General features: G+C 45.2%; 1 long non-coding RNA gene across 1 annotated transcript in view; it reads left to right on the top strand.

The window, feature by feature from the left end:
• The window catches only part of LOC129038933 (uncharacterized), a 52,217-nt gene extending 28,219 nt beyond the window's left edge, over positions 1–23,998 (top strand). Inside the window, exon 4 of the long non-coding RNA XR_008503258.1 lies at positions 23,895–23,998. This is a non-coding gene — a long non-coding RNA (uncharacterized LOC129038933). The remainder of the gene's footprint in view (positions 1–23,894) is intronic.
• Positions 23,999–25,926: the final 1,928 nt, after the last annotated feature.

The raw sequence follows: 25,926 nt of genomic DNA, 5'->3' as shown, positions 1-25,926 counted from the left end.
TGCATTGGATACAGTTCTGATTCCACTGTGCGTGTGATGCATTGGATACAGTTCTGATTCCACGGTGCATGTGGGTGCATTGGATACAGTTCTGATTCCACTGTGCATGTTGGTGCATTGAATACAGTTCTGATTCCACTGTGCATGTTGGTGCATTGAATACAGTTCTGATTCCACGGTGCATGTGGGTGCATTGGATACAGTTCTGATTCCACTGTGCGTGTGATGCATTGGATACAGTTCTGATTCCACTGTGCGTGTGATGCATTGGATACAGTTCTGATTCCACTGTGCATGTTGGTGCATTGAATACAGTTCTGATTCCACTGTGCATGTGGGTGCATTGGATACAGTTCTGATTCCACTGTGCGTGTGATGCATTGGATACAGTTCTGATTCCACTGTGCATGTGGGTGCATTGGATACAGTTCTGATTCCACTGTGCGTGTGGGTGCATTGGATACAGTTCTGATTCCACTGTGCGTGTGATGCATTGGATACAGTTCTGATTCCACTGTGCGTGTGATGCATTGGATACAGTTCTGATTCCACTGTGCGTGTGATGCATTGGATACAGTTCTGATTCCACTGTGCATGTGGGTGCATTGGATACAGTTCTGATTCCACTGTGCGTGTGATGCATTGGATACAGTTCTGATTCCACTGTGCATGTGGGTGCATTGGATACAGTTCTGATTCCACTGTGCGTGTGATGCATTGGATACAGTTCTGATTCCACTGTGCATGTGGGTGCATTGGATACAGTTCTGATTCCACTGTGCGTGTGATGCATTGGATACAGTTCTGATTCCACTGTGCATGTGGGTGCATTGGATACAGTTCTGATTCCACTGTGCGTGTGGGTGCATTGGATACAGTTCTGATTCCACTGTGCGTGTGATGCATTGGATACAGTTCTGATTCCACTGTGCGTGTGATGCATTGGATACAGTTCTGATTCCACTGTGCGTGTGATGCATTGGATACAGTTCTGATTCCACTGTGCGTGTGATGCATTGGATACAGTTCTGATTCCACTGTGCATGTGGGTGCATTGGATACAGTTCTGATTCCACTGTGCGTGTGGGTGCATTGGATACAGTTCTGATTCCACTGTGCGTGTGATGCATTGGATACAGTTCTGATTCCACTGTGCGTGTGATGCATTGGATACAGTTCTGATTCCACTGTGCGTGTGATGCATTGGATACAGTTCTGATTCCACTGTGCGTGTGATGCATTGGATACAGTTCTGATTCCACTGTGCATGTGGGTGCATTGGATACAGTTCTGATTCCACTGTGCATGTTGGTGCATTGAATACAGTTCTGATTCCACTGTGCATGTGGGTGCATTGGATACAGTTCTGATTCCACTGTGCGTGTGATGCATTGGATACAGTTCTGATTCCACTGTGCATGTGGGTGCATTGGATACAGTTCTGATTCCACTGTGCGTGTGGGTGCATTGGATACAGTTCTGATTCCACTGTGCGTGTGATGCATTGGATACAGTTCTGATTCCACTGTGCATGTGGGTGCATTGGATACAGTTCTGATTCCACTGTGCGTGTGGGTGCATTGGATACAGTTCTGATTCCACTGTGCGTGTGATGCATTGGATACAGTTCTGATTCCACTGTGCGTGTGATGCATTGGATACAGTTCTGATTCCACTGTGCATGTGGGTGCATTGGATACAGTTCTGATTCCACTGTGCGTGTGGGTGCATTGGATACAGTTCTGATTCCACTGTGCGTGTGATGCATTGGATACAGTTCTGATTCCACTGTGCATGTGAGTGCATTGGATACAGTTCTGATTCCACTGTGCGTGTGGGTGCATTGGATACAGTTCTGATTCCACTGTGCGTGTGATGCATTGGATACAGTTCTGATTCCACTGTGCGTGTGGGTGCATTGGATACAGTTCTGATTCCACTGTGCGTGTGATGCATTGGATACAGTTCTGATTCCACTGTGCGTGTGAATGCATTGGATACAGTTCTGATTCCACTGTGCGTGTGAGTGCATTGGATACAGTTCTGATTCCACTGTGCGTGTGAATGCATTGGATACAGTTCTGATTCCACTGTGCGTGTGAATGCATTGGATACAGTTCTGATTCCGCTGTGCATGTGAGTGCATTGGATACAGTTCTGATTCCACTGTGCGTGTGGGTGCATTGGATACAGTTCTGATTCCACTGTGCGTGTGAATGCATTGGATACAGTTCTGATTCCACTGTGCGTGTGAATGCATTGGATACAGTTCTGATTCCGCTGTGCATGTGAGTGCATTGGATACAGTTCTGATTCCACTGTGCGTGTGGGTGCATTGGATACAGTTCTGATTCCACTGTGCGTGTGATGCATTGGATACAGTTCTGATTCCACTGTGCGTGTGGGTGCATTGGATACAGTTCTGATTCCACTGTGCGTGTGATGCATTGGATACAGTTCTGATTCCACTGTGCGTGTGAATGCATTGGATACAGTTCTGATTCCACTGTGCGTGTGAATGCATTGGATACAGTTCTGATTCCGCTGTGCATGTGAGTGCATTGGATACAGTTCTGATTCCACTGTGCGTGTGATGCATTGGATACAGTTCTGATTCCACTGTGCGTGTGATGCATTGGATACAGTTCTGATTCCACTGTGCGTGTGAATGCATTGGATACAGTTCTGATTCCACTGTGCGTGTGATGCATTGGATACAGTTCTGATTCCACGGTGCATGTGGGTGCATTGGATACAGTTCTGATTCCACTGTGCGTGTGATGCATTGGATACAGTTCTGATTCCACTGTGCATGTGAGTGCATTGGATACAGTTCTGATTCCACTGTGCGTGTGATGCATTGGATACAGTCCTGATTCCACTGTGTGTGTGATGCATTGGATACAGTTCTGATTCCACTGTGCGTGTGATGCATTGGATACAGTTCTGATTCCACTGTGCATGTGGGTGCATTGAATACAGTTCTGATTCCACTGTGCGTGTGGGTGCATTGGATACAGTTCTGATTCCACGGTGCATGTGGGTGCATTGGATACAGTTCTGATTCCACTGTGCATGTTGGTGCATTGAATACAGTTCTGATTCCACTGTGCATGTTGGTGCATTGAATACAGTTCTGATTCCACGGTGCATGTGGGTGCATTGGATACAGTTCTGATTCCACTGTGCGTGTGATGCATTGGATACAGTTCTGATTCCACTGTGCGTGTGATGCATTGGATACAGTTCTGATTCCACTGTGCATGTTGGTGCATTGAATACAGTTCTGATTCCACTGTGCATGTGGGTGCATTGGATACAGTTCTGATTCCACTGTGCGTGTGATGCATTGGATACAGTTCTGATTCCACTGTGCATGTGGGTGCATTGGATACAGTTCTGATTCCACTGTGCGTGTGGGTGCATTGGATACAGTTCTGATTCCACTGTGCGTGTGATGCATTGGATACAGTTCTGATTCCACTGTGCGTGTGATGCATTGGATACAGTTCTGATTCCACTGTGCGTGTGATGCATTGGATACAGTTCTGATTCCACTGTGCATGTGGGTGCATTGGATACAGTTCTGATTCCACTGTGCGTGTGATGCATTGGATACAGTTCTGATTCCACTGTGCATGTGGGTGCATTGGATACAGTTCTGATTCCACTGTGCGTGTGATGCATTGGATACAGTTCTGATTCCACTGTGCATGTGGGTGCATTGGATACAGTTCTGATTCCACTGTGCGTGTGATGCATTGGATACAGTTCTGATTCCACTGTGCATGTGGGTGCATTGGATACAGTTCTGATTCCACTGTGCGTGTGATGCATTGGATACAGTTCTGATTCCACTGTGCGTGTGATGCATTGGATACAGTTCTGATTCCACTGTGCGTGTGATGCATTGGATACAGTTCTGATTCCACTGTGCATGTGGGTGCATTGGATACAGTTCTGATTCCACTGTGCGTGTGATGCATTGGATACAGTTCTGATTCCACTGTGCATGTGGGTGCATTGGATACAGTTCTGATTCCACTGTGCGTGTGATGCATTGGATACAGTTCTGATTCCACTGTGCATGTGGGTGCATTGGATACAGTTCTGATTCCACTGTGCGTGTGATGCATTGGATACAGTTCTGATTCCACTGTGCATGTGGGTGCATTGGATACAGTTCTGATTCCACTGTGCGTGTGGGTGCATTGGATACAGTTCTGATTCCACTGTGCGTGTGATGCATTGGATACAGTTCTGATTCCACTGTGCGTGTGATGCATTGGATACAGTTCTGATTCCACTGTGCGTGTGATGCATTGGATACAGTTCTGATTCCACTGTGCGTGTGGGTGCATTGGATACAGTTCTGATTCCACTGTGCGTGTGATGCATTGGATACAGTTCTGATTCCACTGTGCATGTGAGTGCATTGGATACAGTTCTGATTCCACTGTGCGTGTGGGTGCATTGGATACAGTTCTGATTCCACTGTGCGTGTGATGCATTGGATACAGTTCTGATTCCACTGTGCGTGTGGGTGCATTGGATACAGTTCTGATTCCACTGTGCGTGTGATGCATTGGATACAGTTCTGATTCCACTGTGCGTGTGGGTGCATTGGATACAGTTCTGATTCCACTGTGCGTGTGATGCATTGGATACAGTTCTGATTCCACTGTGCGTGTGAATGCATTGGATACAGTTCTGATTCCACTGTGCGTGTGAGTGCATTGGATACAGTTCTGATTCCACTGTGCGTGTGAATGCATTGGATACAGTTCTGATTCCACTGTGCGTGTGAATGCATTGGATACAGTTCTGATTCCGCTGTGCATGTGAGTGCATTGGATACAGTTCTGATTCCACTGTGCGTGTGGGTGCATTGGATACAGTTCTGATTCCACTGTGCGTGTGAATGCATTGGATACAGTTCTGATTCCACTGTGCGTGTGAATGCATTGGATACAGTTCTGATTCCGCTGTGCATGTGAGTGCATTGGATACAGTTCTGATTCCACTGTGCGTGTGGGTGCATTGGATACAGTTCTGATTCCACTGTGCGTGTGATGCATTGGATACAGTTCTGATTCCACTGTGCGTGTGGGTGCATTGGATACAGTTCTGATTCCACTGTGCGTGTGATGCATTGGATACAGTTCTGATTCCACTGTGCGTGTGAATGCATTGGATACAGTTCTGATTCCACTGTGCGTGTGAATGCATTGGATACAGTTCTGATTCCGCTGTGCATGTGAGTGCATTGGATACAGTTCTGATTCCACTGTGCGTGTGATGCATTGGATACAGTTCTGATTCCACTGTGCGTGTGATGCATTGGATACAGTTCTGATTCCACTGTGCGTGTGATGCATTGGATACAGTTCTGATTCCACTGTGCGTGTGAGTGCATTGGATACAGTTCTGATTCCACTGTGCGTGTGATGCATTGGATACAGTTCTGATTCCACTGTGCATGTGGGTGCATTGGATACAGTTCTGATTCCACTGTGCGTGTGATGCATTGGATACAGTTCTGATTCCACTGTGCATGTGGGTGCATTGGATACAGTTCTGATTCCACTGTGCGTGTGATGCATTGGATACAGTCCTGATTCCACTGTGCGTGTGATGCATTGGATACAGTTCTGATTCCACTGTGCGTGTGATGCATTGGATACAGTTCTGATTCCACGGTGCATGTGGGTGCATTGGATACAGTTCTGATTCCACTGTGCGTGTGATGCATTGGATACAGTTCTGATTCCACTGTGCATGTGAGTGCATTGGATACAGTTCTGATTCCACTGTGCGTGTGATGCATTGGATACAGTTCTGATTCCACTGTGCGTGTGATGCATTGGATACAGTTCTGATTCCACTGTGCGTGTGATGCATTGGATACAGTTCTGATTCCACTGTGCGTGTGATGCATTGGATACAGTTCTGATTCCACTGTGCATGTTGGTGCATTGAATACAGTTCTGATTCCACTGTGCATGTGGGTGCATTGGATACAGTTCTGATTCCACTGTGCGTGTGATGCATTGGATACAGTTCTGATTCCACTGTGCATGTGGGTGCATTGGATACAGTTCTGATTCCACTGTGCGTGTGGGTGCATTGGATACAGTTCTGATTCCACTGTGCGTGTGGGTGCATTGGATACAGTTCTGATTCCACTGTGCATGTGGGTGCATTGGATACAGTTCTGATTCCACTGTGCGTGTGGGTGCATTGGATACAGTTCTGATTCCACTGTGCGTGTGATGCATTGGATACAGTTCTGATTCCACTGTGCATGTGAGTGCATTGGATACAGTTCTGATTCCACTGTGCGTGTGGGTGCATTGGATACAGTTCTGATTCCACTGTGCGTGTGATGCATTGGATACAGTTCTGATTCCACTGTGCGTGTGGGTGCATTGGATACAGTTCTGATTCCACTGTGCGTGTGATGCATTGGATACAGTTCTGATTCCACTGTGCGTGTGAATGCATTGGATACAGTTCTGATTCCACTGTGCGTGTGAGTGCATTGGATACAGTTCTGATTCCACTGTGCGTGTGAATGCATTGGATACAGTTCTGATTCCACTGTGCGTGTGAATGCATTGGATACAGTTCTGATTCCGCTGTGCATGTGAGTGCATTGGATACAGTTCTGATTCCACTGTGCGTGTGGGTGCATTGGATACAGTTCTGATTCCACTGTGCGTGTGAATGCATTGGATACAGTTCTGATTCCACTGTGCGTGTGAATGCATTGGATACAGTTCTGATTCCGCTGTGCATGTGAGTGCATTGGATACAGTTCTGATTCCACTGTGCGTGTGGGTGCATTGGATACAGTTCTGATTCCACTGTGCGTGTGATGCATTGGATACAGTTCTGATTCCACTGTGCGTGTGAATGCATTGGATACAGTTCTGATTCCACTGTGCGTGTGAATGCATTGGATACAGTTCTGATTCCGCTGTGCATGTGAGTGCATTGGATACAGTTCTGATTCCACTGTGCGTGTGATGCATTGGATACAGTTCTGATTCCACTGTGCGTGTGAATGCATTGGATACAGTTCTGATTCCGCTGTGCATGTGAGTGCATTGGATACAGTTCTGATTCCACTGTGCGTGTGATGCATTGGATACAGTTCTGATTCCACTGTGCGTGTGAATGCATTGGATACAGTTCTGATTCCGCTGTGCATGTGAGTGCATTGGATACAGTTCTGATTCCACTGTGCGTGTGATGCATTGGATACAGTTCTGATTCCACTGTGCGTGTGATGCATTGGATACAGTTCTGATTCCACTGTGCGTGTGAATGCATTGGATACAGTTCTGATTCCACTGTGCGTGTGATGCATTGGATACAGTTCTGATTCCACTGTGCGTGTGATGCATTGGATACAGTCCTGATTCCACTGTGCGTGTGATGCATTGGATACAGTTCTGATTCCACTGTGCGTGTGATGCATTGGATACAGTTCTGATTCCACTGTGCGTGTGGATGCATTGGATACAGTTCTGATTCCACTGTGCGTGTGATGCATTGGATACAGTTCTGATTCCACTGTGCGTGTGATGCATTGGATACAGTTCTGATTCCACGGTGCATGTGGGTGCATTGGATACAGTTCTGATTCCACTGTGCGTGTGATGCATTGGATACAGTTCTGATTCCACTGTGCATGTGAGTGCATTGGATACAGTTCTGATTCCACTGTGCGTGTGATGCATTGGATACAGTCCTGATTCCACTGTGTGTGTGATGCATTGGATACAGTTCTGATTCCACTGTGCGTGTGATGCATTGGATACAGTTCTGATTCCACTGTGCATGTTGGTGCATTGAATACAGTTCTGATTCCACTGTGCGTGTGGGTGCATTGGATACAGTTCTGATTCCACGGTGCATGTGGGTGCATTGGATACAGTTCTGATTCCACTGTGCATGTTGGTGCATTGAATACAGTTCTGATTCCACTGTGCATGTTGGTGCATTGAATACAGTTCTGATTCCACGGTGCATGTGGGTGCATTGGATACAGTTCTGATTCCACTGTGCGTGTGATGCATTGGATACAGTTCTGATTCCACTGTGCGTGTGATGCATTGGATACAGTTCTGATTCCACTGTGCATGTTGGTGCATTGAATACAGTTCTGATTCCACTGTGCATGTGGGTGCATTGGATACAGTTCTGATTCCACTGTGCGTGTGATGCATTGGATACAGTTCTGATTCCACTGTGCATGTGGGTGCATTGGATACAGTTCTGATTCCACTGTGCGTGTGGGTGCATTGGATACAGTTCTGATTCCACTGTGCGTGTGATGCATTGGATACAGTTCTGATTCCACTGTGCGTGTGATGCATTGGATACAGTTCTGATTCCACTGTGCGTGTGATGCATTGGATACAGTTCTGATTCCACTGTGCATGTGGGTGCATTGGATACAGTTCTGATTCCACTGTGCGTGTGATGCATTGGATACAGTTCTGATTCCACTGTGCGTGTGGGTGCATTGGATACAGTTCTGATTCCACTGTGCGTGTGATGCATTGGATACAGTTCTGATTCCACTGTGCATGTGGGTGCATTGGATACAGTTCTGATTCCACTGTGCGTGTGATGCATTGGATACAGTTCTGATTCCACTGTGCATGTGGGTGCATTGGATACAGTTCTGATTCCACTGTGCGTGTGGGTGCATTGGATACAGTTCTGATTCCACTGTGCGTGTGATGCATTGGATACAGTTCTGATTCCACTGTGCGTGTGATGCATTGGATACAGTTCTGATTCCACTGTGCATGTGGGTGCATTGGATACAGTTCTGATTCCACTGTGCGTGTGGGTGCATTGGATACAGTTCTGATTCCACTGTGCGTGTGATGCATTGGATACAGTTCTGATTCCACTGTGCATGTGAGTGCATTGGATACAGTTCTGATTCCACTGTGCGTGTGGGTGCATTGGATACAGTTCTGATTCCACTGTGCGTGTGATGCATTGGATACAGTTCTGATTCCACTGTGCGTGTGGGTGCATTGGATACAGTTCTGATTCCACTGTGCGTGTGATGCATTGGATACAGTTCTGATTCCACTGTGCGTGTGGGTGCATTGGATACAGTTCTGATTCCACTGTGCGTGTGATGCATTGGATACAGTTCTGATTCCACTGTGCGTGTGAATGCATTGGATACAGTTCTGATTCCACTGTGCGTGTGAGTGCATTGGATACAGTTCTGATTCCACTGTGCGTGTGAATGCATTGGATACAGTTCTGATTCCACTGTGCGTGTGAATGCATTGGATACAGTTCTGATTCCGCTGTGCATGTGAGTGCATTGGATACAGTTCTGATTCCACTGTGCGTGTGGGTGCATTGGATACAGTTCTGATTCCACTGTGCGTGTGAATGCATTGGATACAGTTCTGATTCCACTGTGCGTGTGAATGCATTGGATACAGTTCTGATTCCGCTGTGCATGTGAGTGCATTGGATACAGTTCTGATTCCACTGTGCGTGTGATGCATTGGATACAGTCCTGATTCCACTGTGTGTGTGATGCATTGGATACAGTTCTGATTCCACTGTGCGTGTGATGCATTGGATACAGTTCTGATTCCACTGTGCGTGTGATGCATTGGATACAGTTCTGATTCCACTGTGCGTGTGATGCATTGGATACAGTTCTGATTCCACTGTGCATGTTGGTGCATTGAATACAGTTCTGATTCCACTGTGCATGTGGGTGCATTGGATACAGTTCTGATTCCACTGTGCGTGTGATGCATTGGATACAGTTCTGATTCCACTGTGCATGTGGGTGCATTGGATACAGTTCTGATTCCACTGTGCGTGTGATGCATTGGATACAGTTCTGATTCCACTGTGCATGTGGGTGCATTGGATACAGTTCTGATTCCACTGTGCGTGTGGGTGCATTGGATACAGTTCTGATTCCACTGTGCGTGTGATGCATTGGATACAGTTCTGATTCCACTGTGCATGTGGGTGCATTGGATACAGTTCTGATTCCACTGTGCGTGTGGGTGCATTGGATACAGTTCTGATTCCACTGTGCGTGTGATGCATTGGATACAGTTCTGATTCCACTGTGCGTGTGATGCATTGGATACAGTTCTGATTCCACTGTGCATGTGGGTGCATTGGATACAGTTCTGATTCCACTGTGCATGTGGGTGCATTGGATACAGTTCTGATTCCACTGTGCGTGTGATGCATTGGATACAGTTCTGATTCCACTGTGCATGTGAGTGCATTGGATACAGTTCTGATTCCACTGTGCGTGTGGGTGCATTGGATACAGTTCTGATTCCACTGTGCGTGTGATGCATTGGATACAGTTCTGATTCCACTGTGCGTGTGGGTGCATTGGATACAGTTCTGATTCCACTGTGCGTGTGATGCATTGGATACAGTTCTGATTCCACTGTGCGTGTGGGTGCATTGGATACAGTTCTGATTCCACTGTGCGTGTGATGCATTGGATACAGTTCTGATTCCACTGTGCGTGTGAATGCATTGGATACAGTTCTGATTCCACTGTGCGTGTGAGTGCATTGGATACAGTTCTGATTCCACTGTGCGTGTGAATGCATTGGATACAGTTCTGATTCCACTGTGCGTGTGAATGCATTGGATACAGTTCTGATTCCGCTGTGCATGTGAGTGCATTGGATACAGTTCTGATTCCACTGTGCGTGTGGGTGCATTGGATACAGTTCTGATTCCACTGTGCGTGTGAATGCATTGGATACAGTTCTGATTCCACTGTGCGTGTGAATGCATTGGATACAGTTCTGATTCCGCTGTGCATGTGAGTGCATTGGATACAGTTCTGATTCCACTGTGCGTGTGGGTGCATTGGATACAGTTCTGATTCCACTGTGCGTGTGATGCATTGGATACAGTTCTGATTCCACTGTGCGTGTGGGTGCATTGGATACAGTTCTGATTCCACTGTGCGTGTGATGCATTGGATACAGTTCTGATTCCACTGTGCGTGTGAATGCATTGGATACAGTTCTGATTCCACTGTGCGTGTGAATGCATTGGATACAGTTCTGATTCCGCTGTGCATGTGAGTGCATTGGATACAGTTCTGATTCCACTGTGCGTGTGATGCATTGGATACAGTTCTGATTCCACTGTGCGTGTGATGCATTGGATACAGTTCTGATTCCACTGTGCGTGTGAATGCATTGGATACAGTTCTGATTCCACTGTGCGTGTGATGCATTGGATACAGTTCTGATTCCACTGTGCGTGTGATGCATTGGATACAGTTCTGATTCCACTGTGCGTGTGATGCATTGGATACAGTTCTGATTCCACTGTGCGTGTGATGCATTGGATACAGTTCTGATTCCACTGTGCGTGTGATGCATTGGATACAGTTCTGATTCCACGGTGCATGTGGGTGCATTGGATACAGTTCTGATTCCACTGTGCGTGTGATGCATTGGATACAGTTCTGATTCCACTGTGCGTGTGATGCATTGGATACAGTCCTGATTCCACTGTGTGTGTGATGCATTGGATACAGTTCTGATTCCACTGTGCATGTTGGTGCATTGAATACAGTTCTGATTCCACTGTGCGTGTGGGTGCATTGGATACAGTTCTGATTCCACTGTGCGTGTGATGCATTGGATACAGTTCTGATTCCACTGTGCGTGTGATGCATTGGATACAGTTCTGATTCCACTGTGCATGTGGGTGCATTGGATACAGTTCTGATTCCACTGTGCGTGTGGGTGCATTGGATACAGTTCTGATTCCACTGTGCGTGTGATGCATTGGATACAGTTCTGATTCCACTGTGCGTGTGGGTGCATTGGATACAGTTCTGATTCCACTGTGCGTGTGATGCATTGGATACAGTTCTGATTCCACTGTGCGTGTGATGCATTGGATACAGTTCTGATTCCACTGTGCATGTGAGTGCATTGGATACAGTTCTGATTCCACTGTGCGTGTGGGTGCATTGGATACAGTTCTGATTCCACTGTGCGTGTGATGCATTGGATACAGTTCTGATTCCACTGTGCGTGTGGGTGCATTGGATACAGTTCTGATTCCACTGTGCGTGTGATGCATTGGATACAGTTCTGATTCCACTGTGCATGTGAGTGCATTGGATACAGTTCTGATTCCACTGTGCATGTGGGTGCATTGGATACAGTTCTGATTCCACTGTGCGTGTGATGCATTGGATACAGTTCTGATTCCACTGTGCGTGTGGGTGCATTGGATACAGTTCTGATTCCACTGTGCGTGTGATGCATTGGATACAGTTCTGATTCCACTGTGCATGTGGGTGCATTGGATACAGTTCTGATTCCACTGTGCGTGTGGGTGCATTGGATACAGTTCTGATTCCACTGCACATGACCCATCAAGGCTTGAGGCACAGAATCCTTCCACACGTTTTTCATGAGAAACCTAAACTAAGTGGATTATGCCCAATTACCACAAATATGTGCTTAACGGGAACATGTTTAAGTGGCACAAATACCAAGCTAAATAGTGCCTTCCTGCGGTGTTTATAGGAATGGGGTCAAAACAGGCTAGGACTGCACTGCAGAGGACCAACATGAGTGACAGCAGTCAGCTCACACATGAAAAGCAGTTCACGCATTTTAATTATTAATGGTCGTCTCCTAAAGCTGCGTGTGTTTACTTTTCAGGAGAACTTTTCCATGGCTTTCCCACACTCCCTGACAGCATGAGCCAGGTTTTTCTTCTTTGCACAGCTGCAGGCCTGGTGGAGAGGACATAGCAGGCACCCAGTAAACATGGATCAGACGCCCCATGAGAGGATCCAACCCATCAGCACTGACGATGATTTAGGCTCTGTCATTGGAAGTTTGTAAAACCCCAGTTTTAATGAAATCTTGGGCTTCTCCTGAATGAAATGGGTGAAAGCCTGAATCCGCCAAGACTGTTGGTGAAAGCTAAACAAGGCCAAGAGCCCCGAGTTTAGTTGTAAATAGTAGAGAACACTCTCCTGGGTTAAAGGGCAGAGAGAAAAATGAGACCACGAGGCAAGAAAGTGTGGAAAGCATTGCTGCCACCTCTGCTTCTCGTCCTGCTGGTCTCTCCACATTCTGGTCATTAACAGACCTTCCTTCACCACTGCTGGGTGCTTCATCCTCAGGGTCACTCACAGAGGCTGCCGACTGTACCAGGCACCAGGCAAGGATCCCTAGGGTCAGTCACAGATGTTACTAGCTGCAGCCAGGCACCAGGCAAGGAAGAACTGCTGGCCAAAGACTGGCACTTAGCAGTGAACGGCTCCCACTGACAGCTGGGTCTCTACCTCCTTTGCTGTAACTTTGTCAGTTACATGGGAATTCAGCATGAAAGGAGAACTACCAGCAGGATGAGAGGTTAGAATGACTTCTCAGGATTGATTGATTTTGCCTTGAACCTATAAAAGGTCATTTTAATGTCAGGTCACTTAACTCTTCTGGAAAATGGTCAAACTCTCTGCGAGCTCTGGACAGGAGAGTGAGAATAATACTGTCCACTCAGGTCATGTTGACATTTACCAAGTGAGAAATAGCCTCCTGTTTCTCAGTAGGGAACACACATTTAACTCTTCACTGGGCAAATGACACCCGAGTGAAATGTGGCTCTGTGTCTTGGGCCCCTGGCATCTGTGAACCAGTTTGTGACACTCTCCCACAGCTGCGCCTTTGCCGACCCTCTCTTACAGCAGAGGTGAGACAGCAGTTTTCGTGTGATGGGTTTATTAACAAAGAAGTGAACTCATCCTGCGTCACGGGTGAACGTGTCCGGCATCCTGGGGCCCAGCGGCTGTGGGCATAAACCCTCCTGATCCTCAGCTTTAATGAGTACAAGTCCCATCTCGAGTTTCTCAACAGCCAATTATGGATTTTCTCTTTTCCTCCAACAAACCAGATATTATCAAATCATAAGATGACAAGATATGTTAGAATTTTCATGCAGTTACATCAGAACTTTTTAACCAGTTGGCTTATAAAATAATCTATTTTAAAACCCAGACTTTTTAAAATATGAAGCTTGGCTTTATATTCTGTTTAGTGGATGCAAAGGATCTTAGTTACTGGCTTTCTTTTAGAAAATATTTAGTGTATGTTGGGAATAAATCAGCTCCTGAGTCAGACAGACCTGGTGTAAAGCACAGCCCTGCCACTAACTACGCATCGGACAACTTAGTTTAATACTGAGCTTCAATTTTCCTGTGTGCAAAAAGGAGATAACGAAGCCCACCTTAGAGAAGCATTTCTTATGTTCTGAACAGTGTTTCATTTTACTGTAATCCAGAAGATCTTAATTCGGAACTGAGAATCAGAATTACCTGGAGCACTTGTAAAAATGCAGAATCCTTAATTTCCTTACAAACCTGAGTTTTTAAAGAGGAAATGAATGTAAGCAAAAACATATTTTCAGAGTAAGTGGGCCGGGTGCAGTGGCTCACGCCTGTAATCCCAGCACTTTGGGAGGCTGAGGCGGGTGGATAGCTTGAGTCCAGGAGGTTGAGGCTACAGTGAGCTGTGATCGCGCCACTGCATTCTAGCCTGGGCGACAAAGCCAGACTGTCATCTTAAAGTAAAAAAAAAAGAATAAATAAACTCGTAAAGAAGTGTTCAGCCTTATTAACAAGATGTTGAGGTACCATTTTATCTTTTTTTTTTTTTTCGTTTTTGAGAGAGTCTTGCTCTGTTGCCCAGGCTGGAGCACAGTGGCGCAATCTTGGCTCACTGCAACCTCTGCCTCCCATTTTGAAGCAATTCTTCTGCCTCAGCCTCCCCAGTAGCTGAGACTACAGGCGCATGCCTTCACGCCTGGGTAATTTTTGTATTTTTAGTAGAGACGGGGTTTCACCATGTTGGGCAGGCTAGTCTAGAACTCCTGACCTCATGTGATCCACCTGCCTCGGCCTCCCAAAGTGCTGAGATTACAGGCGTGAGCCACCGTGCCCAGTTCCACTTTATCTTAAATAAGTCACTGTATTGTAGTAACCAACACTGTTGCAATCTGGTAGACATCCATGTTCTTTTAATGATTTTAGCAAATTGGACTTTCTAGCATTTAACTTCAGACATCTCTTCAGTCCTGGTCCTGCCAGAGGCCAGCTGCTCAGGTGGCCAGCCCCACTGCTGGGGAATGAGTGAGGTGCCCACAGAGAGGGTCCCTCGGGTACTGGATGGGGAATGCATCTGTACTGCCAGGCATGCAGTAGACGTGCAGTGAGTCATGATTTAATTATAGGATTATTTAAACTGAAGTTTCCCAGTCCTTCCAAAGAGCCCCTCCCCACTTGCTCAGGCTCAGCTCTCTAAGAGCTGAGGAGGTAAGAAACAAAAATGACACTGAGAGCCTGGACCCTATCTCCACGCTGTGCTGCAGGTCTCAGGACTCCGGAGATGACTTTTCCGGAGAGAAATCACGTTCTTCCCAAACTTCTGATCCCTCAACATCACTACGTGTATGATTTCTGTTAAAGCAATGCCCTGATTTAAATTCCTTACGTCTTTTTAAACGTCTGGAACACTGTGACATGGTTAACGTTGGCTGCATCAAATGAAGGGTGCATCAGCCACTGTGTCAAATACATGGAGAAAAACTCTTCAAACACGTTAAGACGTAAACACTGCAAAGGCTCTGAAAAAAGTGGAGAGACACAGAGCCAGATATATAATAGTAGATACTTTTGAAAAATATGAGCTTGAAATTAAAAAGCAGTGCAGGCACAGACCCCCTCGCAAATCGCACATGTGAGAGGTGGCGCCAGATTACTGTAGTTCCCAGGAACCTGTCCAAGACCTCCAAACCATCTACACTAAAGAAGATAAGCCCAAGAAGGCAGCTAAGCATTGGCCCTGTTTCTCTTCCTAGCTTCTAATTGCAGATTTTACTTTGGTGTTGGAATACTTTTTCCTTTGTTATTCAGTTTTTATCAGGACCTACCTCATTACAGGATCACGCACTTTTTAATGAATCTGGGTTCATCTATATCCTGTTTCTTTCCTTCTTCATCTCATAAATATTTGCATTAATACATATTCATTGGACACTTACTCTGTTTGGTTATTTCTTTAGCTATTTTGGGGGAAAATGAATTAGACATAATCTCTGCCCTCAAGAAATTTCCAGTCGCCCACTCACAGGATCACCGAACTCTCTTCATTTTCATCTACGGGAAGATTTCCTCTTCCTTTCTCCTTCCTTGACACCATCTTCTTCCCTTCCCTCTGCCTCTAAGTCATGAGCATCAACTCTTTACCAGGCCTAGTCTTAGGCTAAAACCACAAGTTATTTTCTGTCTTGAAAACAAACAGGAAACAAAAAAACCCTCTAAATCAATAAATGGAAAAGGGCTTCTATTCCTATCTGAAACAAAGAGAAAACATTATGAAGAAAGAATGCAAATTTACATTTTATATGTTTTTTCTGCCAAACCAATTTGCCTGAATTCGAGGCAGAAACTGTGGTGTCTGAGTCTGTGTAACCCCTGGATTTTCAGAAAGAGGAAATGCTCTGCCGACAGCCAGATCTCGCTGTTCCTAATTGAGGACCATCCAGGCTCAGAGGGCAGCAGCGATGCTGAGCTGAGACCAAACCACGGCAGGGCCTGGAGCAGGAGGGAGGCAAACCCACCACACATCAGACACCACCCGGCAGCCCCCTCGGACTAACAGGGATGGCTGCCACTTCATCCGTGGCCACGCACACCCCACTCGAATCTCCCCTCTCGGGATGAAATGTATGGAGGTATCTTCACCCATCAAGCATTGGCTCCCCTCTCCTTAATCTCTCCTTGGGATCACCTAGCACAAGCCCCCATCCTATCAGAAGCCCCTCCACTCCCCCTTATTGAAAGGGTTTCCTGGTTCATCTTAATTCCACTCTTCTTTGTCTCAGAAAGTTAAATAAATTTAATTTTTTGGACACAAGTGTTTCTGGTGTCTTTGGATGAAGAAAGTGAGTGTAATTGGAACCTGATAGCCAGTTTGCTATTGGGCAATACCATGAAATCCAGATCTGTTTGGTTCTTGAGTTCAGACAGTGAAAGTGTTTGGCAAGCCAGAGGTGCCTGTCACCGTTCCTCCGATCTTTACACATCTAACCCCACTGCCTCCAGGATGCAACAACCAATACGATTTCATGCCAACCTGAGCACCGCTGCTTTTTGAGTTAGTGTCTTTCTTTCTGAAAGCAGTTGGAATTTGGTTCCTTCCCTCTGGCTCCCTAACTTCATCCTGGATGCTTTGAAATTCACAAGACTGTACACAGGCGTGTGCTATGACATGTACATACTGCCGGTCACTTACTGATCCCCGAAGGCCTGTGCCTTCCTTCAGCACCAGGGAGTGACCTCCTGAAGCGTGCTGGTCACAGGCACCCTCGGTAAAAAACGTGAGACAGAGTTGAGAGCACCCGCTGGGGTGTCAGGTTGCCTGGTTTTAAATGCTGGCTCCACCACTAAGGACTGTGGGATCCAAGACCTCTTAGTTAAATGTGCCATGCCTCAGTTTCCCTATCTGTAGAAGGAAGATAACAGAACCAACCTAAGGTGTTTGGAGAAGTATACTTCTCAAGCGCCTGGGAGCCATGAAGCCATGAAGCCTTAACAGGTGTTCGTCTGTTTTCCCCGTTAGAAGCGTTTACGAGCCGGCTCGTCTCATGTCTCCCCTGCCTCGCCTCACGTCTCCCCTGCCCCGTCTCACATCTCCCCTTCCCTGTCTGCTGTCGCTTTGTCCTTTGCATTCAGTTTTCAGACAGATCCTCGGCACCTTTCAATCCTCACCAAATATTCTTTATGACTATTAATGGAAATAAATGTTAAAAATGTATACACAGAAAAGAAATATCTCCCCAGCTCAGAGTTTTTTTAGAGATGTGTTCTAGTATTCATTAAATGAGCAAATAACTGTATAACCACACATATTCTTCCAGAGACCGGGAAATGAGGAACACTCCCCAAATCACTGAATATGATATCAAAATCTTAGCCCAGCAAAATATAGCATAAAAATAAAACATTACATGTCACTTATTGATGAATATAGATGCAAAAGTAATAAACAAAATGTTAAGAAAGAAAATCCAGAAAAAATATACTAAAATATTTACATCATGACATAGTTGAGTACATTCAAAGTCAAGAAGACAAAAACGTTGGAAAACCTATTAATGCTTTTCAAAATTTACTATGGCAACAAAATCAAGGAGAAAAAAATCCTACATGGTGAGATTAAAAAAAATTAGCAAACTAAAAATATAAAGGAACACTCTTATTCCAATAAGGTATGGCTAACTAAAGTAACCATGTCAAATATCAGAACTTACAGTGACATGGAAGCAACATTCCCCAGAAGACTTCAGATGAAACCAAGGAAGCTCATGACCCCAGCTTCTATTTGGTGTTATGCTAGAGTGCATGTTAGCACTGAGCGGGGAACACAAGGTGCAGGATAGGAAGAGAGGATGTTGTAATCACTCCCGAGCTACCCGAGAGTTAACTTAGAGAACGAGCAGCTTTCCTTACTTTTTAAACAAACATTTATGTAGTATTCAATATAGAGCAGGCACTATTCTAAATAGATTAATAGGAAAAATTAAAATAGTTATCAATCACAGTTAAAATTCCATTATACTCCCTTGCACCATCAAAAAGAATAACTGAAGACTTAGAAACATTACATGTAACAGAAAAAAAACCCATAAAAATAGAAAGTAACTAACAAAATGTTCATGAGATACAAATGGAGAAAATTACAAATTTTTGAGGCATATTAAAAACAGATAAGTGAATGGAAAGATTTACCATGTTCATGGATAAAAGATTCAATATTGTGAAGATCTCAAAACTCTGCAAATAATTTATAGATTTCATGCCCTTCTCATTATAATCTCAGCAGGATTTTTTTTTACAAAATGTGGCAAGATTGACTAGGCCTTATAATAAAGAACAAAGGTCATAAAGTAGTCACAAAAATACAGGCACAAAAGAAAGAAGACAAAAAGATGATGAAAATTATGCTACAAGATATCACAATTCGTTATGTCAGTACTTTTAAAGCAACATAATTGTGATGGCTAATCTTATGTGTTAACTTGACTAGGCTGAGGGATGGTCAGAAAGTTGGTAAGATGTTATTGTGGATGTCTCTGTGAGGATGCTTTTGGATGAAATTAATGTTTGAATCAGTAAACTGAGTACAGGATATTCGACTTTACCAGGGAAAAGAAATACACATTCTCTCTCTCCCTCCTCCCTCTCTCTCCCTCCCTCCCTCTCTCTTCGTGGGCTGGAACACCCATCCTTTCCTGCCCTCGGACACTGGAGCTCTAGGTTCTCTGGTCTTGGACACCTCAGTCAACACCAGCAGCTCACCAGCCTTCAGGCCTCAGATTCAGACTCAGCTACACCAGAATCTTTCCGGCTTGCAGACGGCAGGTCATGGGACTCCTCAGCTTCTATAGTTATAGGAGCCAATGTTCGTAATCCATCTCCTCTTATATCTCTCTACGTCCTATTGGTTCTGTTTTTCTGGAGAATTTGGACTAATAAGTAAGTTTATGAACAAAATAGAAACCTGGAGAAGCTTAAGGGAACTGTTCCACATTCCTGGGAGTGCGATTCCTGCAATGACTGGGAGACAACGTGGCTGCGTCTGAAGTTGGAGATGTGCGTTCCTGTGGCTCCGTGGCCTGGCTATTCCACTCCTAGATTTCCAGTGTGTTCCTGTGGCTCCGGGGCCCAAATATTCCACTCCTAGATTTCCAGTGCGTTCCTGTGGCTCCACGGCCCAAATATTCCGCTCCTAGATTTCCAGTGCGTTCCTGTGGCTCCGGGGCACAAATATTCCGCTCCTAGATTTCCAGTGCGTTCCTGTGGCTCCGGGGCCCGGCTATTCCACTCCTAGATTTCCAGTGTGTTCCTGTGGCTCTGGGGCCCGGCTATTCCACTCCTAGATTTCCAGTGTGTTCCTGTGGCTCCGGGGCCCGGCTATTCCTCTCCTAGATTTCCAGTGCGTTCCTGTGGCTCCACGGCCCAAATATTCCACTCCTAGATTTCCAGTGCATTCCTGTGGCTCCATGGCCCAAATATTCCACTCCTAGATTTCCAGTGCATTCCTGTGGCTCCACGGCCCAAATATTCCACTCCTAGATTTCCAGTGCGTTCCTGTGGCTCCGGGGCCCGGCTATTCCACTCCTAGATTTCCAGTGCGTTCCTGTGGCTCCGGGGCCCAGCTATTCCACTCCTAGATTTCCAGTGCGTTCCTGTGGCTCCACGGCCCAAATATTCCGCTCCTAGATTTCCAGTGCGTTCCTGTGGCTCCGGGGCCCAAATATTCCACTCCTAGATTTCCAGTGCATTCCTGTGCCTCCGGGGCCCAAATATTCCACTCCTAGATTTCCAGTGCGTTCGTGTGGCTCCACAGCCCAAATATTCCACTCCTAGATTTCCAGTGCGTTCCTGTGGCTCCGGGGCCCGGCTATTCCACTCCTAGATTTCCAGTCTAGAAGAAGTCCTTCCACAAGGGTTTAATGGGATGAAATATTGGAAACAAGTAAAAGTATATGAAAACAGGAGACTGTGTGAATAGTAATGCATTCATTGATGTGGTAATAAATAAACAGTATCTACACACCTCAACCTGAATTATTCTCACGAGGAACATGTTTAACATACGAAGCCAGTCATGAAAAATGTATAATGTAAGATTCCCCTTATACACATTAAAAAAATAGATCAATATCAAATATTGCACAAGCCTCCATACGTTTGTAGTAAAATACAAATAGATGTTTGGGAAGAATAAACACCAATGCAGTCAGTGATAACTTGAGGAATGGGAGAAGGCAGCGAAGGAAGTAAAGCCTTTGCTTTGCAGCATTTGCCACATTTCATGTCTTCTGCTAGTGGCTTATACTCATCTATTACCTCATTATTCATAACTGCTTTGAAATTTTCATTAGACCTTTAAAATAAATACTGTTAGTCAAAGAGACAAGAGGTTCAGCAAATGAGCAATAGATAGACATTGGAGAGAGAATCTTAAATGGATAAAGAAACAGGCTCCTATTTTTGGTGTATGCTCTGAATACAACATTATTTCAGAGAATAAATTGGAAAAATTCCCCAAAACATACCACAAAATTAAAACAGTGTTTTAGTATGACACAATCAATAATGGTTAGTTGTTTTGTTTTTGTTTTCATATTTATGCTTTTTTGTAACTGCATTTTAAAATATATATGCTGTTGGGCTTCACAATTTGTCTATTGGCACAGGATGAGAAATAGCCAATGAAATAATTCATCTAAGTAACTTTTAAAAATTAATTAAAACGTGAAATGCAGACAACCTCCCCATCCAGTCAACCTCAAGGAGACCCAGCTGCTGACGAGAGCTGACCTCAGTGTCTGGTTGAAGACGTCAAGAACAAGCTGTTCTCATGCGTGGTCCTTGTTTCTTTCCTCCATAAAACAACTAATTGAATTTGTCTGTGCTTGGTTTTGTCTGTCTCCACCCAATCTCTGGTGCCTGTCGGGGGCTTGGCCCACAGTAGGTGCTCCCTGTCCATTAGCTAAACAGATGACAGTGGACATGGCAGCCGATGGTGGTTAGAAGCTGGCACCTGCCAGATGGAGAGGAGAAAGCCTGGGTGAGATGCCGCTGTTCCCTGGCTCTCGGGCACCATCTGCATGCACAGCGTATCAGAGCCTCTCCAACAGCAGTCATGATTCGTACTGGAGCCGTGCAAAGAGGGAGGGTTTTGTTACTTTCATGACATGAAATGCCCAGATGTCTCTAAGTTCCTAAATAAATATTCTATTTATAACTAAGTCTAATCTTTAAATTTCTGATACTCCCAAATATTAAAGAATGTCATGGGCCTAGACTATTACTACCAATAATAGTTATCTTGTAAGCATTAAAGTCTTTTTTAACAGATGACCAGAAAAACTGTAGATGGGACTATTTCCTATCATTCCAGTTTCCAGCAGCTCCTTTCCTGAGCTGGGCCTGCAGCCACAGACCCTCAGCTCAGGCAGGAGGCGTAGGAGCTGCCGCCATGTGGAGCCAACGACTCTTTGTCTGAACCTACCTGTATTAGTGTGTTTTCACGCTGCTGATAAAGACATACCTGAGACTGGGCAATTTACAAAAGAGAGGTTCAATGGACCAGTTGTGTGTGGCTGGGGAGGCCTCACAGTCATGGCGGAATGTGAAAGGCACGTCTCACATGGTGGCAGACAAGAGAAGAGAGCTTATGCAGGGAAACTCCTGTTTTTAAAACCATCAGAGCTCGTGAGACCCACTCACAATCATGAGAACAGCCCAGGAGAGACCTGCCCCCATGATTCAATCACCTCCACCAGATTCCTCCCACAACATGTGGGAATTCGAGATGAGATTTGGGTGGGGACACCCAAATAATCTTATGATTTTTCAGCCTCTATATTATCCACATGACACCTTCTGTTACTGATGCTTAAGGAGTAGCTTTCTCATTCCTGTGGCATGTGCCTTCATCAGCTCCCCAAACAAGGGGTCAGCTCGAGCTGCACTTTCCCAGCCTGCAGGGTTTTTGCACCTGAAGCCTCAGTCTCTCTCCTGAGCAGAACATCCTTGACAAATGCCATGTAGGACTTTTTAACAGGGCCATCTTGCTTCTCCTTCTGAACATGAACACACGGAAAAGTTGGCAGCAACTCAGATCCACAAAATGAGCAAAGGACTTTCTGTGCAGGTGATCTGTTTGGCGACTGGTTTACCCCTGCAAAGAGAGAGCTCCAACACATACTTCAAGGGCGCAGTGAATTTGCCACTACTGTTATTTCGTCTTATTATAGATGTCTAAAAAAAAATATTTTGGAAGGTGTTCCAGTCTTAATGGGAAATAAGGCCTATAAATTTAAAAAGATAGCCAAGCAGAGGGATCCACAAAGTGGCAGAAATGTGAAACCCCTTTTACTAAATATACAGTATGTCTTTAAAACAGTACACATGCAGTATATACCACTCATTGTATATTGGTCATTGAGGAAAAAATTCAGATAGATAAATATAGATAATTAGTACATGTAGACATATTTTAAATTATTTAAATATATGAGGAAAACATATCTTTGATTAGGTAAAAACTGAGCCTCTACTAAGCAGCATTTAAAATGTTTTTGAAGCATTATTTCCTAATTCCTTTTGGCAACTCCTTTTTAAATATCTGATTCCATTCACTTAAAACCTTGCCAGTGTTACAGTTTCCATGGAAGAAGGCATTTTCATTACTCTGACACTAAATTAAAATCTTTCTTTGTCCTTCTATCTAATGTAGAGCACCGGCATTGCCAGCCTGGCACAGTGGCACTGAATGACAGGGACTCCACCAGAATCATGAGGGCAGCCATCCTGGGAACAGGGGAAAAGGCACAGCATTTGATTGGCGAGTCTGTTTCTTGTCTCCAGGCTGCTTTATGCTTTTCCCTCCGGTATTGTGGCCCCTCCATCCCCAAGTTTATAGCATTCTGCGAGCCTTGGGTAATAGAGTATTTCCATCACTGGCCCTGTGCATGAAAGCCACACTGCCAACTTGTCATTATCACCAGTCTGGGTTCCTTTCTGATGGAGTAAGGGAAACTCCAGGCCTGGACTGGAAGAAGCTTATCTCCGCCGGGGAAATGTCTGCAGGTGACTGAAGCTTTCATTCCACCATAGCACATTTCAAGAGCACATATTCACTCACCCCAACACTTAGTAAGGACCCGTTTACAGGAAAACATTTATTTTGAAGCATACGTCTCAGCCAATAGATACAGAGTGCTAAGATGTTCCATTCCTTTTTAAGGAGATTCCACTGGCCCTTTAAGCAAGAAATGACTTCACAGTCGAAACCTTGGTTTGGAAGACTCTTGTTTCTAATCTCGGCAGCATCCAATGAGCCCTCCTCATGAGCTGGTGGTAAGCACCTAGGACTTGGGCCAGTAGAACGAAGGAAAGAAACACAACCATTTCGTAAAAAGGTACTATAAAACATCGGATCTGCCGTTTGCGGCTGTGGGTGTTTTGGAATGTGCAGACACACGGGGTTTTCCTCTCCCTGCCACCTCCTCCTTCTCGTCTCCCTCTTCACATAGAAGTAGCTGCATATCAAGAATTGGTCTTCCCAAAGCCTAAGTCTTCAGGAGAACTTGGGAGTTTTCAGACAAAAAAGAACAGTGTTTGTAAACCAGGTAAGTCTTGGAAAGGGCATCTTGGAAGTGGGTGGGATAGAAAAAGGACCCTGGTGCTTGCCAGCGCCATGACAGATGGAGACCCCTCCTCCGTGTGAGGAGGGGAGGTTTAAGCATTTGGAGACAGTTGGAGACAGTCCTTTGCTTCCTGGCATGAAATAAAGAAGCATCAGACAGGAATATAAGGTATGTTTAGGAAAACCGGGTCAACAGGCACCTTCACAAAATAGTACTGGGGCCCAGCCTGGTGGGTGTTGTAACTAGAAGGCCAAGCAAGCAGACAGATGGTGGCCTCAGGAGGTCTGACTGAGAGGATGAGTTTTGGGCCAGGCAAGGAGGTCAGATGCCAACTCCCTTCCTAATGCTATGTCGCCTTGGGCAAGTTACTTCACATCTCTGTTCTTAAGCTTCCTCATTTATAAAACCACGCATCCCTCTGAATTTATTGTGAAGATTAAATGAGTTAATATTTACAAAGCATTTGAAGCAGTGACTGACACCGGGTAAGCATTATATAAATACTAAGTAAATAACCTATTGGCCCCGTGCAAGTCTCCTAAACTGAGGCATACATCCCGAGAATAATTAAAGTTAGGTTTACCCCAATCTTAGTGAAATTTGAGCTCAGAAATACAAAGAAATGGCATTTTCAATAATAAGGCTAGTGATAGTTATTGCATACTGAATACATGGACTGAGATTTATAGGCAATATCACCGCGGATACAATGGTTTTGGAAGGTTTCCTTTCGACAATGCCTCAGTCTTTTAGTTGTGATGTGAGTGTGTTTGGGGTTGTGTGCATGTGTGTGCACTGTGCACACTGTGCATGTGTGTGTGGTGTCACATGTGTACATGGTGCTGTGTGTGCGTGTGTGTGCATCATGCACACTGCATGCATGTGTGTGGTGTCACATGTGTATGTGTTGCTGTGTGTGCATGTGTGTGTGGTTTCACAGGTGTCTGTGTTGCTGTCCTTGTGTGTATGTGTGTGTGGTGTCACATGTGTCTGTGTTGCTGTGCTTGTGTGCATGTGTGTGTGGTGTCACATGTGTCTGTGTTGCTGTGCTTGTGTGCATATGTGTGTGGTATCACATGTGTCTGTGTTGCTGTGCTTGTGTGCATGTGTGTGTGGTGTCACATGTGTCTGTGTTGCTGTGCTTGTGTGCATGTGTGTGTGCATTGTGCACACTGTGTGTGTGTGTGGTGTTGCATGTGTACGTGTTGCTGTGTTTGCATGCATGTGTGTGTGTTGCGGGTGTGTGTTCCTGCATGCGATGGTGCCCATTGCTGGGCTCATTCTCAGCCCCTGAGAGACAGTGCTCACAGATAAACTAAAATTCCCACTCCAAACAATTTGGTCAGAATCAATTTACATGTGAATGTGTGGGTAATGTTTCCTTAACCAAAAATGTGAAGAATTGTGCTATTGTTTTCATGCTAAGAGGCAATAAGTAGCAGTGAACTGGTTAAGCTAGTTTTGTTTTCCCCTTGTGCTTGTTTACGGCTTTGTTGGTCAGGGCCTAAAATGTGCCTCAAGAACTGCAGAAGAGCAAAATTCGGCAGAGGGAAGAGGAAGGAGCAGAAGATGGAAAGAGACTGGAAGGATGTTGTCAAACGCATCAGACTCAGAAGTGGCGCCCGGCCT

The sequence above is a fragment of the Pongo pygmaeus genome, chromosome 5, assembly GCF_028885625.2.
Source record: "Pongo pygmaeus isolate AG05252 chromosome 5, NHGRI_mPonPyg2-v2.0_pri, whole genome shotgun sequence".
Classification (NCBI taxonomy): Eukaryota; Metazoa; Chordata; class Mammalia; order Primates; family Hominidae; genus Pongo; species Pongo pygmaeus.
The sequence above is the reverse complement of the archived record's forward strand: the minus strand, read 5'-3'. Positions and strand labels throughout refer to the sequence as shown.